General features: G+C 36.6%; 1 protein-coding gene across 26 annotated transcripts in view; it reads right to left on the bottom strand.

Moving 5' to 3' along the window:
* Positions 1-14,890, bottom strand: part of LRRFIP2 (LRR binding FLII interacting protein 2) — a 100,920-nt gene extending 86,030 nt beyond the window's left edge. For 5 of the 26 annotated variants that reach the window (XM_039843334.1, XM_039843345.1, XM_039843336.1 and 2 more), the window contains exon 1: positions 14,625-14,885. The gene's annotated coding sequence lies outside the window, so the exon portion shown is untranslated. Of the gene's footprint in view, positions 1-14,624 lie in introns of all 26 variants that reach the window. The other 21 variants (XM_039843344.1, XM_039843346.1, XM_039843349.1 and 18 more) reach the window with 14 other exon arrangements.
* Between the last annotated feature and the right edge of the window lie 5 nt (positions 14,891-14,895).

Genomic DNA, 14,895 nt, shown 5'->3' with positions numbered 1-14,895 from the left:
ATGCATTTTAAAAAAATAAAAACATTCACATCCAAGGCTCAAAGAATAAACTGGCCCCCAAGTGGACTGCACTGAAATTAGGTACAAATTAGGTACAATATGCAATACAGCTGAGACACACTATCTAAAGCCACGGCTGGTGTCACTCTTTTGAATATATTTCTTTCTCCTCTTTCCCCAGAATCTATTTTGCTTCTTTCTCAACTAACACTCCCTTAGACCTTAGACCTGCCAGGATATTCCAAGCACACAGATTTACATAAAGAATTATCTTTTCTTAAAAAATGCTTCAAAACAAAACTATTTCAACAAGCTTCAGGCTAACCTGAGAGAAATAACAAGAAAAGGAACACAGGCAGAGGCTAAGTAGGAAATGGGAAAAATGTCCTGTCTTCCTTTCCCTTATCCTATCTATAGGTTCCTATGTGTTTACTTGACTGACAGGCCAGGTCCTATCACCTTTTTCAACTGTACAAGAGGGAGATTAACTATTACTTATTTCAAAAAAACAATCTAGTGCTTTTGAAAGAATTATATAATTTGTATTCTGCAGGCAGGTATCCTTAAAGGTTTTCAGCTCCTATGCAAACGATCTTCTAATAATTCCAGAACATTCTATATCAGTGATAGAGAGAATCCTTAAAAGAAATAAGATTCCTGGCATATCCAACGGAAAAGTGCTTTTCAACAAGATGACAAAAATAAGGACGTAGACTCAAATAGATTATTTCCAGTTTCTGATCCTGATAGAACTTTCAGTCAGGTTCTATCCCATGTCACATTTAGAAAAGAACCCTTTTCTTCTGGAGCTATGTTCTCCTCTTCCAGCTTTTCCTTAGTGGTACTGACTAAACCAAGAGCTGAACCTTTACATCCACTGAAAAGAACAAAACTGCCTGCTTTTTTGTGAAGTCCTTTACCTAGGCAATGTCACACTGATTTTTCTCCAGATGGTTTCGCCATTAAGTATTTGTCTACCTAAGGGAAAGAAGGGAAGTACCTTCAGAATGTTGTGGAATATAAACCTTCCAAAATAGACAGATATATCAAAAAGGCTTTCTCTTCCCCAAGGAGCTTCTAATATAACACATTTCTGAAAAAACAGGCATTTTGCCACCTTAAGTGGCACTTTAATCATGATATTGTTCCCTTTTGTGAGAACAGAATGTGTATGTAATGCCATCATGTCACATTCTAAATACAGCACACTTAATTCTGTCTGGACACTGATAGTTGCAGTTCCCTTATATCTAAGTATTTCATCATGGAAAACTCAGAAAACATTGGCATGGTCTTTCCATCGGAATTGTAATTAACACTGGCCTGCACAATAAAACACTGGGTAGTTATTCATAAGCAAACTGCAGTATCTGAAATGGTACCTGAACTAAAGACTTAGTGTGACTGCAGTTGTTGCCATAGGATGAAATTTCAAGTGAGAGAATCTGAGTTCAACTGACTGCACAACCAATTGCCCTTCCTACTGCCTAAGCTTTGGTTTCTTCATCTATAGAGCAGAAACAACTATCTCGACTATTTAACATGGTTAATGTGAAGCTCAAAGGAGTTAAGACAAATGCAATCACTTAATAAACTTATACAACACTTCATAAATGTTTAAAGTATCTTGAATTAACTACTTCTTTTATATATTTAGCTAATAAAGTTGACAAAAGAGCAATCCTTGCTTTTCTTTACAGTTTCATACTTTTACGTAACAAAAATATCTTCAAGTTATTTCTTCCAGCATGCATTATGTGATATCATTAGCCACATTAAGAATTTTTGCTGAAGCATAGAACAATCTGGGAAAAATAAAAATGCCTTTAACTATAATCATTATACTATACAGCGCATTCACACAATAAAAACAAAAATAAAGAAATTTTTAAGATACTTTGTGGTATTCAAAGTCTATTTTTGAAAATTTAAATGAATACACAAGTTTGGGAGTGTGGACTTATAATGGGTATTAAGTCCCCTTATTAGAAAACTTGACTTAGAAGGAAAAAGAAGATAGAGGTCATTAAATGGTACACTTAAGATCTATGCATACCGTTCTATGTAATTTTTACCTCAAAAGAAAAGACCTCTAAACTAATATTGAACTGGAATGAAGTGTACTGATATCTGCTGCTTATTTTGAAATGCATCTCCCAAAATGTGAAATAATGGATAGAGGAATAGATAAAGAGGATAGATAGGTGATAAAGTATAATAAAACATTAATAGTAGAATCCAGGAAGTAGATACATGAGTGTTCACAGTAGAACTTTCAACTTTTCTGTATGTTTGAAAATTTTTATAAAAAAGTGTTGGGAAAAAAATGGTTGAGAAGGGTACATAACTAGGTGAATAAAAGGCACAGGAACTGGGAATTGCAATAGAAAAATATTATTTTCTCAATTTTGTTCCACAGTGTTTTGGGGTTTTCAATAAACAAAGTAGGATTATAAAAATTTATGTTAGTCATCTTTGGTAAAACTATAATTTTCTACCAGATTAACATTAACCATCACTTTTAGAAACAAAATAAAATTCTAAGTAAATGAAAAACACATTGCTAATTTTAAATAAATGAACACCATTGAATTAATCTTTAAAATTAGAAATCTGACTCAAATCAACAGGTCCATTTAGAACAAAGAAGCAAACACTAATGTCCCCTAAGTCCTGGGGAAAAAAACACCAATTTTCAAGTCCACAAGTTTTTATCATTAGAGCAAAATTCTTTGAAATTTTCAGGTTTCCTTGAAGACTTCTATCATTCCTTCCACCCATGTAGCTCAATCATTAGAAAAAAAAAATAGTAGTGACATGAGATACTTCTGTAGCAGAAAGGAAGAAGCCAACATTTTCCCTTTCTTGAGCCGTGTTTATTGGTCAGGTTCAGGTAGCCTAAACCTATCTTAAATAGAAAGGCAAAGTAATGCCCTGAAATGGTAGGCAAGATACCAGTCAGGCCCATAAAAGATAAAAGTCAACAAGATAAAATGCAATATAAGTACAATGTTCACGAGAGAATGAGTAGAGAAAAGAGCACAGCTGAAAACACAGCTGTCGGAGACGCTAATCCAAGTGCCAATACAATCTAAAGACACATGCAATGAGTTCCCCCTTTAGATACATGTACTTCTGCTCATAAAATACCTAATACCAACACTGGTGGCTCCTTTTTAAAAAATTAAAGAGAAACTGACCCTCTCCATTCCCATGCCTGCTCATCCTCCACCCTCACCCCCACCCCCCACATACACACATACCAGAGAAACAGAGAGAAGATACCATTAATAAAATAACTTTCCAGAAGTTAACGACTAAGTTGCCAGAGTCAAAGAAACCACAGAATGCTCAATATAAGTCTTTAGTTTACACCAAGGTATTTATAGTGAATTATCATAATTTATCATGAATTATCATGAATTTCAAACAGTGGGGACAAGGATGATTTTAAAGCTTCCATGGGTGGGAAAATCAGGTCATGTATAAAGGATTAACAACTAGAATGGCTTCAGATTTCCAAAAGTAATTCTGGAAACAAGATCATAGAGCGATTCCTTCAAACTTCTGAAGGAAAATTATAGACAATCTTTAAGCAGCCTACGTCCAAACCACTCTGTTCTCATAATACTTGATAACTGAAGACATTTTCAGATATGGTCTTAAAAATTTACTCCTTTTAACCCCTTTGTCAATCAGCTACTAGAAGACATACTTCATCCAATAAAAGAGAAAATCAAGAAAGGAAGCTTAGCGTTCAGAAAATAAATCCCACAGAGAAGAGGGCCAGAGAGCAAGATAGATATTCCAGGAAGAAAGCTACAGATCGAAGCAATGTGATTCGAGAAACATAGTGGAAGACTGTCATCACTAAAATCTTCACAGCCTTTGTGATTTTTTAATATGAGGTGAGCCTTGTCCAGGTTTTTGTCTGAATTTAGTTTGCCTTGACATAATGTTGATGAAGTTCTTGCTGTCCCTTTCCCTGGTGCCTAGACTGGCTGAGGATTTATTTCACACCACAAAAGTGTTTTGCTTTTACCTATTCTTGAGAGCTAGAGCATGATGAGTATAGAAGCAAAAACATATAGAGAAGCATACTCCCCCAACCACACTTCTAGATTAGTACCTTGTAAAGACTTCAGCTCTGCCTGATGCCCTGATTTTGGTCTTAAGGTTTCCCAGGACTAACAAACTTTCCCAGTGACTTACCAGTAAGGGCTCAAGGAAGATTCTGTTCAGCTTATCTTCTCCTGGGAGCCTGAATATAATAGTGGCAACATGGACATATCCTTTCACAGCTAGGTTTATGCTTGCTATTCAGTTTTTCAAAACCAAACAATATAGGGCTTAGGAAGACATACTATGGCAGAGACTGGCTTATTGTTCACCAAGCCATTTCCCTTTTCTGCCCACAGCTATGCTACATTTTACGGACTTCCTTGCCATTACATGCAGCCATTTGAGTTCTAGCCAATGGAATGTGGGCAAAAGTGATGTATGCCATGTCCAAGCCTGGCCCATCAAATTTTCCACATAATCTATCACTGAGGTCTTTGCCCTCAAATCTGCCAGCCAGATGCAGAGAACTCAGTGAATGTCTCTGAGGCCACAGGGGATGGCAGAGTCACTAAATAGAAGGGGCCTGGATGACTGTGCACAACAAACTATTCCTTTGCCACTATTTCTAACAGCAGACAGAGATATGAATGAGACATAAATTTTGTGTTAAACCACTGAAAGTTGGGGGTTGTTTGTTAAAGTAGTTTAGCCAATCTGACTGATAAACACAAAAGGGTGGTAGAGCTATTCAGTTTTTCAAAATTAAACAGCATATGGATTAGAAACACATATGGAAGGTGGGATGGATTGCAGGGTCGGGGGGTTGGTCCCAATGGATGATTAATACGTAAAATGGGATTGTGATCACCTGGAGAGGAAGGGGTGCCACTAAAGGATATATACAGGGAACTTCTAGGATAATTGTAATGATCCATTTCTTGACCCAAGTAGTAAGACCATAGGTGCCCATTTTATTATTCTTCCTGAAACTGTATTATTTCGTATTTGCCTAAAATACATTAGATAGATAAAACAAACACTTGAAAAATCTGTTGGAGCATTTGGGGAAAATAGGGAGAATAGAAAATTAAGCCAAAAACCAATTAAAAAAAAAAAAAACAAATAAAGTAACTCTTTACCCATTGGAAAAACTGAAACTTAAAAAAGAAAGGAAACAATCATGATACAATACTTGGCTAAGCAGTAAACAATATTTAGTTACAATAAAAATACCAACTTAGTGATTTAAAATTATAAAACTGGAATGTTGCAGGACTTCAATATCCTCCCTTCTTCTGTGCACACCTTTGTGTAAACACCTCCCTCCCCAAGAATGTGGGCAGGACTTGTGACTTGCTTCTAACCAAAAGAATATGACAAAAGTTATGAGATGTCATTCCATGATTATGTTACATTATACAATACTGTCTAGCTAGCACAGGTCTTCCAGACTTTCCTTGATGGTTTGATGAAGTGGTCATATCGGAGAAACGCCATGAGGCCAGAAACTTCAGGTTGCCTCTAAGAGCTGAAAGCAGCCTTCAAGAGCTTGACCAAGTAATCTCTAGTAAGCAAGAAGCCTCAGTCCTAAAACCACAAAGAAATTAATTCTGCCAAAAATCTTAATGAGTTTGGAAGCAGATTTTTATCAGTTGTATCTCCAGATGAGAATTCAGCCCAGCCAACAACTCGATTGCATCCTCGATGAGACCCTGAGCAACAGACCTAGCTAAGTCATACTCAGAGTCCCACCCCACAGAAACTCAGGGATAATAAATATGTGTTAAGCTGCTAAATTTGTGTAATTTGTTACATAACAATAAAAAAATGAATACAATAGCTTTTTAAAATGTCGGATGAATAAATTTAGCAAAGCTGTAGGACGCAAAATCAATTCAAAAAAAAAAAAACTCAATTGCATTTCTATACACTAACAATAAACAATCCAAAAAGGAAATTAAGAAAACAATTCCATTTACAATAGCATCAAAAGGAATAAAATACTAAGGAATAAATTCAGCCAAAGAGGCAAAAGATCTGTATACTAAAAACTATAAAATAGTGCTGAAAGAAATTAAAGGAGATTGAAATAAATGAAAAGCCACCCAATGTTCATGGATTAGAAGATTTATATTGTTAAAATGCCAATATCACCCAAAGAAATCTACAGCCACCCAATGTTCATGGATTAGAAGATTTATATTGTTAAAATGCCAATATCACCCAAAGAAATCTACAGTCAATGCAATCTCTATCAAATCCCAATGACATTTTTTGTAGAAAAACTCAACCTAAAATTAAAGTTCATATGGAATCTCAAGGGACTTCAAATAAACAAAACAATCTTGAAAAAGTATGAAGTTGGAGGTATCATACTTCCTGATTTCAAAACTTACTAGAAAGCTACAGTAAACAAACAGTGTGTTACTAGCATAAAGACATAAAGAATATGATAGAGAGTACAAAAATAAACGCTGGCATATATAGTCAAGTGGTTTTCAACAAGATTGCCAAGATCCAATGGGGGAATGGACAGTCTTTTCAACAAATAGTGCTGGGAAAAATAGATATCCACATTCAGGATAAGTTGGACCTTATCTTACATCATATACAAAAACTAATTCATAGTGAATCAAAGAAATAAATGTAAGTGCTAAAACTATAAAACTCTTAGAAAAAAAAAACATATGCAAAAAGCTTCATTGGATTTGGTGATGATTTCTTGGATATGGCACCAAAAGCCCAGGCAACAAAAGAAAAAAAACTTCATCAAAATTACAGTTTTGTACCCTCATACATTGCCGGTGGGACTGCAAACTGGTATAGCCACTATGGAAAACAGTATGGAGGTTCCTCAAAAAAATAAGAATTGATCTACCATATGATCCAGCAATCCCTCTACTGGGTATTTACCCCAAAGACTTGAAAATCCTTATCCGAAAAGATATTTACACACCGATGTTCAGAGCAGCATTACTCACGGTGGCCAGGACATGAAAGCAACTGAAGTGTCTTACGATAGATGATCGGATAAAGAAGCTGTGGTACTTATATACAATGGAATACTACTCAGCCATAAGAAGAAATGAAATATTACCATTTGCAACAACATAGATGGACTTCGAGATAATCATGCTAAGCGAAATAAGCCAGACAGAAAAAGTTGAAAATCACATATCACTTACATGTGCGATATAAACCTAAAAGCAACAAATGAAAAGGACAAACAGACACTCATGGACATGGACAATAGACTAGTGGTTGGTTACCAGAGGGCAAGGGGTGAGAGAGGAGCGGGGAGGTAGATGGGGTATGGGGGGTCAAATATAATGGGGTAGGGGAAGGGTGAAGTGGGTAAATATATGGTAGCTGAAGGAAACTGGACTTTGGGTGGTAAACACACAATAGAATACACAGATGTCAAATTATAATGTACACCTGAAAATTATATAATTGTATTAATCAATGTTACCTCAATAAACAATTTTAAAAAACTTTTAAAAAAATTAAAGTTTTGTGCATCCCAGGACACTATCAGCAATAAAAAAGCAACCCACAAGAGAAAATATTTGCAAATCATGTATCTGATAAGAGATTAATATCTAGACTATATAGAGAACCCCTAAAACTGAGCAATAAAACAAACGACCCAATTCAAAAATGGGCAAAGGGGTTGAATAGATATTTCTCCAAAGAAGATATACAAATGGCCACTAAGCACACAAAAAGATGTTCAAATCACTAATTATTAAGGAAACAAGGATCAAAGCCACTAAAATGGCTGTTATTAAAAAAAGAAAGAAAGAAAATAAGGGTGTCAAAGATGTAGAGACCCTGAACATGCCCAATCCCGTCTGATTTCAGAAGCTAAGCAGGGTTGGGCCTGGTTAGTACTTGGATGAGAGACCACCTAGGAAGACCAGGTGCTGTTGGCATTAAAAAAAAAAAAAAAAAAAAAAGATGGAGAGAAATTGGAACCCTTGTTCACTGCTGGTAGGACTGTAAAATGGTGCAGCTGTTGTGGAAAACAGTATGATGACTTCCTCAAAAAATTAAACAGAATTGCTCTATGATCTAATATTTCCATTTATGGGCATATACCCAAAAGAAATGAAAGCAGAAACTTGAATAGTTATTTATACACTTGTGTTCATAACAGCATTATTCACAATAGCTAAAAAGTGAAAGAAAATCAAGTGTCCATCAACATATAAGGATAAACAAAACATGGTATATACATATAGTGGAATATTATTTAGCCTTAAAAGGAGTGAAATTCTCATATATGCTACAACATGGATGAACCTTGAGGACAATGTGCTAAGTGAAATAAGCCAGACACAGAAAGAAATATTATATGATCCCACTGATATGAGGTACCTAGAGTGGTCAAATTCATAGAGACAGAAAGTAGAATAGTGGGGAATGAGGAGTTATTGTAATGGGCACAGAGTTTCAATTTGGGATGATGAAAAAGTTCTGGAGATGGATGGTGGTGACAGTTGCACAACAGTGGATGTACCTAATGCCACAAAATTATACGTTACAAATGGCTAAAGTAGTACATTTTATGTTATGTGTATTTTACCACAATTTTTAAAAACTCTGGATGGACAGCAAACGGTGAGTTTGAAAAGACAGAAGGACAGTGACCCTCTCATTTCCAATATATCAATATCCATGACGGAGGAAGAAACATCTAATCTAAAATTGAATTTTTTTCTTTCTATCTTTAGTCTTATAATCTTTGGGTCACATAACTGAAATATTTTTAATTTTTAATAGCAACAACATGTATGCTTATTAATTGTACTTTCTGTTGTTATGATTTAAGTTATTTAACAGGGAAATAAATATTTTAACATCCTAATCCTCTGCATATAGTATACTATACTTAGAAAACAGCCAAAAGTTTGCTCCCAGCTGTTAAAACGTTTCTACTTAGGAAAGTGAGGGATGTTGAAAGAATAACAAAATGATCAGATCAAGTAACTGAAAAATTGCTTCCTAAAGCATTAAAGATATGTCATATCAAAACTAGTTAAAATTTTGCTGTTCATAATAAAGGAAAACTAAGACATACGGGCTCAAAGTGAAAATAGACAAAGATTAAGTATGATTATTAAGTAAGGGTTTTAATATACCATTTCTGAGAAAATAAAACACCCTCTTATGCATTTGTAGTCCAAGGCTTTCTCTACCTCTTTTCCACTCTCACCTGCTTTGTTCTAACTTCAACTTCTCTCTTTTTTTTTTTTTTTTTTTTTTTTTTTTTTGAGAGAGGAGGAGGAGAAGGAGTGGAAGGCTGAGATAGGGAAGGGAGATAACAGGAATAAATCGGATAATAGGAAAAGAGAAGAAAGAAAAATTCTCTGGTTTATTTTTTTCTCCTCACACTGAATACTAAATACATCATCATCATCGAATGCTAACAATCCAAATTTCTCAGGGCAGGGGAAAAGCTAAATTTCCAGGAGTCACAGGAAATTTAGCTTTGTATTTATAAATTAAATCTACATACTGAATTCTTCAAACAACCTTGACTGTAATATAGCCTTTGGTTAATTATGGTGACATGAACCTTGGTCCAAAGGGTGGAGCTCTGCTCTTAAACAGCTTTCCTAGGAAGTGAAATGAGTTAAAGAACTTTAAACTCAAATGCTTCATTTACTAAGCATAGAAAACACCACGGTTTTCATAAGAAAGCACATGGTACAGGAAAGCAGGGAGACAGCATCTAGTAATAACCAAGAGTATAAAGACATAACTTCATGAAATTATACACAATACTGTAACAGTTCTATGGGAAGAAGAAAATGAGAACTTGGAAAGAAGCTAATTTCTCTGTATGAACTCAAAATAATTCTGTAAAACAGCCCATCATTCCCAGTGTCCTTTTGGTCCCAATGATAAGTGTGAAGGTCTCTAATTGAATTAGAGTATTTTAACTAGGGCATGGCCTCCCTATGCCAGTAACTGTAATGTTTTTCTCATGTTGTAAAACATGCAGCTGATTCTTGGCAAACACTCGAAGAACCAGAACATAACATCAATATTGGTACAATTCTGTGCTCCTCGTTGTGCACATTTTTCTAAAATACTTTCATTAGTTTTCCTTAATCATAGTCTTTCCTTTAAAAAGGAAGACAAAACACTGGATCCTAGGATATACATGCTAAGCTGATTTTCACCCCAAAATTGGGCCTTAATCTTCTGAAAGCAAATGTCCTTTATAAGCTCCCTCTTCTGTGGTTGCCACTTTTCCCAAACCTCAGACCTTCTTGACTCGCGGTGGGGCCAGGACAGATTAGTTATGTGGTAGGTTCTGTCAGGCGAGCTTTGACAAGGCCTCAAAATAGACCCTGGGCACCAGCCAGGGAAACTGCCACTCACAAGTTCCAATTTCATCATAACACGTTAGCCCCTCAGCACTTTTTTTTTCTCTAGTCTCTCTCATTTTAAAAGGACAAAGATTCTTGAACCTCCTCCTGGTCAAGAATGAGCCGTATAACACAAAAATTTAAAATTTAAACCTCCCTTATTCTGCTCACAAACGCTCTGCAGACTAAAGACTCGATCTGTACCCATCTCCTGCCTTGGGAAATTAATCCATCAGTAGCACTCTGGCTTGCAAAAGGATTTTTTGTATTTCAAACTCCACAGAGGTTTATTTTATTATAAATAGACTAGGATATGGAAGATAAAGGAAAAAGAGGTAGATTATTTATTTCCCTCATGACTAATAATATAGTAGCAGATTTCGGCAGGATAAGAAGTTAACTATACATAATGTTTTTCATTGATATTGGTCATAAAATCCTAAAACTATCAACTTACTACAAAAGATATTCATTTAACTATTACCAAAATACAAATGAAGTGGTTTGTCTACAACAGCACCACTCTTCAAGCTATACAGTATTTTAACCCTTACCAGTACAAATAAAATTATGTGTCTCTCTAAAATATTTTAAATTGCCTTATAAAATACAGTTGCGGTTTTTTTTTTTTTTAAATGAAGAGGAAGATAAAGAATACAAAGTAATTAAGAGCTCCTTTCTCCTTATACCACGTTAAGAAAAAAGTTAACTTGTTATAAAATAAAGCCCAATATGGAATTGAAACAAAGTTTTAGATTTTCACAACTTAAATCCCAAGCTTACAATCACACTTTCAGAAATAAATTCCATATACATACTTATGGACTAGGGCAAAGGCTTATATATGAGTTGTTTGATGTAGGAGAGCTTGTAGAAAGCTAAAAACAACCTCAATGTCTATTAAAAGGAATTGGTAAAGTAAATTATGGAAAATAGATAAATTATCATTCATCTCCACTAGGCAGATGAACATACGTGCTAATACAGAAAGATCTCTAAGACAGATCAAGGGTAAAAATGAAAGGTACTCCTAAACGTGTGGAGAGGGACACACCAGAAACCATTAAAAGTGGTTGCTTGGATTAGGGGTGGAGGAGTGAGGAAAGAATATAAATATAAGTTTATTGTGGAAAGGAGACTCCTTTTTCACCATATAACACTCATTTTCAAATGTTTTATCAATTTTAAAAAGTCCTGTAAACATTTACTGAACCCATGAAGTGAGCACTCTCCTTTCATATACGCCATTTCTTCCCTCTTCATAACCATTTCCACTTTTATCTATCGCCATCCCTACCACTGGACCAAAACAAAAGCATATATACAAAGCAAACCTCAGTTTCTCCAAGAATTCTGTCTCCTCACCAAAATAAAGAAATAACAGGCCAAATGAAAAAGTATAACATATGATAAACCCTGTTTTTAGCTCATTGTTTGATTCCTTTAAGTCTGGCCCAACTTGCTGTAGGCCAAAAAGCTTCAAATGTGGAAGTACAATGTGCAACAACAAAAAAAAGATGTCTTATCAATTATCTTAAAGGGGAAAATGAGGAAAAGGCAAAGTTATTTTACTCATAGAGTAATTTTGTTCAATTCCTCCCTTCTGAAGTTTAAAAGTTGAGTTTTGAATGATGGTATAAAGTCTATCCTTTATTTGCAAACTGGACAAGGTAGTACATTTTCCCGGTTAAAGGACCATCTCTCTACTCAGATTCACCACAGAGAAAGCAACTTCCAAAGAGGAAAAGGCTATGAAAGGGCCTCTATTTTGTAGGTACAATGATCTTATGGTGAGGACAGAAGAATTTTATTTCCTCTTAAGTGATCCTCATCAACATTTCCAGCACACTGCAGTGAGAATTTTTTTTTTTCTTTCATCAATTCTGTCCCTTTTCACACTAGGAGCAGAGTAAATAAACAATTCACAAAGAGCTTTGCAAGAAACTGCTCCCTCCCTCTTATTTCTATCTAGTTTTTGTTTTGAGAGAGAAAAAAAAATCTACTTTGCTAAATATATTCTCCCTATCACTTTTTTCTTTCATTATGGAGATGCTTAAATCCTGACCTTGGAAGGCTTCTCTAGCATATCTACCTATCAAGACTGTCAGTGACGGTGGTTTCCACAAGGGATTTTCCAAAAGGGAATCTCTATTCACGGGGAACTAAAACTCTTATGTCACTATTAGCTGGACAAAAATAAAAAGCAGCATTAGAGAACACTTTGGACATAAGATATCCAAGGAAACAAAATGCCAAAATTTAGTCTAAGAATTAAAGGAATTTGGTAAGCAAGACCAACAGGGTAAACTTACCATTCCATTATAACTGATAACTAGTTAAAGTTCTTTGTAAATGAAAATGAAGGTAAAATATGCTGAATTCAAGAAAGAAAAAGAAAAAAGGCTAAGAGTATCAAGAACTCTTATGATTCAAAGTCATTTTGCTTAACACTTTAAAGGCCAAAATGATCAAGTTACATTTCATCAATAAGAAGTTATTTCTAGTTTGAAATGAATTCATTCCAATAATAACTTTGATACACACGTTCTTCTATATCAGAACTTAAGTAGAACTCAGTATACATCATCTCATTCCACATTTTAAAGGATAGATTCAGCAAAATAGGTGAGACCTTTCACTCAAAAGACTATTTTGAATACTGCAGATTCTTTCAGTGAACTTTTCCCTTAAAGATGACAGCTCTCCTTTTCAATGACATTTATTTCCAGACCCCTTCATCTTCCGTTCTTGGGCAAAATATGCATAAAAATCACAACAATCCACCTAGGAACCAACAAACAATTCTAAATTCAAACATTCTACAGAAGTTCAGTTTTTATTTCCTTACTATACTTCATGACAATAAATATACAGCAACAAACCTAACCAAGTACAATACAACACTCCTATAAAATGAGTGAAGGCATCTAATTAAACAGGCTGTAACAAACTTTTAGCTTTCCTCTACTTCAATCTTAAACTCCATATCAATGATTCACAAAGTCGTGACCTAACTTCCTAAATGAATCACACTTTCCAAATTCTTATTCTACATGAGTATAATATTATGTCATCATCTCTATATTTGTTAAACAGAACAGGATGTTGGTAAAACAGGGTTAATTCTGCAGACTTTCAAACCACAGCAAACCTCAAGTCCCTGCCAACTCTTATCTGCAAGACTTCGCATTCTGCAAAACAGATTTATCCCCCAAATAAAATGTTATCTTGAAAAAAATGTTATTTTAAACATTAAGAACTCATCCATCGATACCCAGCTCTCCATCTAATGCCACTAGTGCATCCACATTCTCTTCCCATTGTGTTAACATAAAAAATTAATAGGCATTTTGCTATCCTTCCATATATCTTTTAGTCGATTAACTTACTCTACAGTTTTTCTGTTTACGGCAGAAATGCTGAGTCATTAAATGGAAACTCAAAAGAAAATGAGCTACAAACTAAAGTTTAGGATACAATATTTCCTTAGCTGTATCTCAGCAGCTTGATATTTGTATCTCTCGTGGTAAAATAAAATTAATTTAATTGAAAAAGTAGAGCACACTTCAACTTCTCCCGTAAATAAGAGGTGGGCTTCCTTAGGTCCTCTTGCTTCTTGCTGTATATCCACAGGCAAGAGAAGCAGGCCTGACTGGACTACATAACTTAACAATCTGGGTGTGAATAACATCCCTTATTAGTCAAGCATTTACCCTGACACTCCTAGCAAGTGCCTGTTATACCCGCGCTTCGGTTCGGGTCAAGGAGGAAGAGGAAAAAAAAAAAAGCCATAAAAATGCTACGCCCTCCACCGGCCTGACACTGTTCCCTGGGGTGACTGCCTGAGGACAGAAACGAGGCTATGCAGCGTCTGGGAAGGAGAAGAAGGCACCCCGAGCACCCGAAGCAGAAGGACAGCAGCCTAATTTAATTTCTCATACAATGGGAGTAACACCTTCCCTTCGCGCGGACGGAGAGTTAGAAATCAGGCGTGATGCCGGGGACCGCGGCAGGCAGGGGGCGACCACGACCCCGGGGCCCGCCAGGGCACTCGGGCAGCTGCAGGGAAGCCCAGCCCCCAGAAAGGGTCAGCGGCGACGAAGACCTCCTCGGGCGGCAAAGTCTGGGAAGGGGGCCCGCGCCCCTGCTCTCGCCCGGGCCGGCGGGAAGAGCGGCCCTTACCTGTCTCTGGGCGCGGGCTGTGGCTGCGGCGCCGCCCGCGAAGGGTCTGAGCGCGGCTCACCCGCCGGGAGCCCGCCGGGGCGAAGAGCGAGGAGCAAAGGGCGCGGGGCGCAGAGGACTAACTCGGTCCCGGGGCCCGGCCAGGGGGGCCGGGCTGGACGCGGCGGCACCAGGCGCCGACGACCGGTCAGCCAGTCACGCCAGTGTCCCCTCGGCACCGCGGCTGAGACAGCGGGAACCGGCCCCCGGGAGGAGCCGCAGCCCGAGCGGC

Source organism: Pteropus medius, unplaced genomic scaffold (genome assembly GCF_902729225.1).
Source record: "Pteropus medius unplaced genomic scaffold, Ma_sr-lr_union100, whole genome shotgun sequence".
Classification (NCBI taxonomy): domain Eukaryota; kingdom Metazoa; phylum Chordata; class Mammalia; order Chiroptera; family Pteropodidae; genus Pteropus; species Pteropus medius.
The sequence above is the reverse complement of the archived record's forward strand: the minus strand, read 5'-3'. Positions and strand labels throughout refer to the sequence as shown.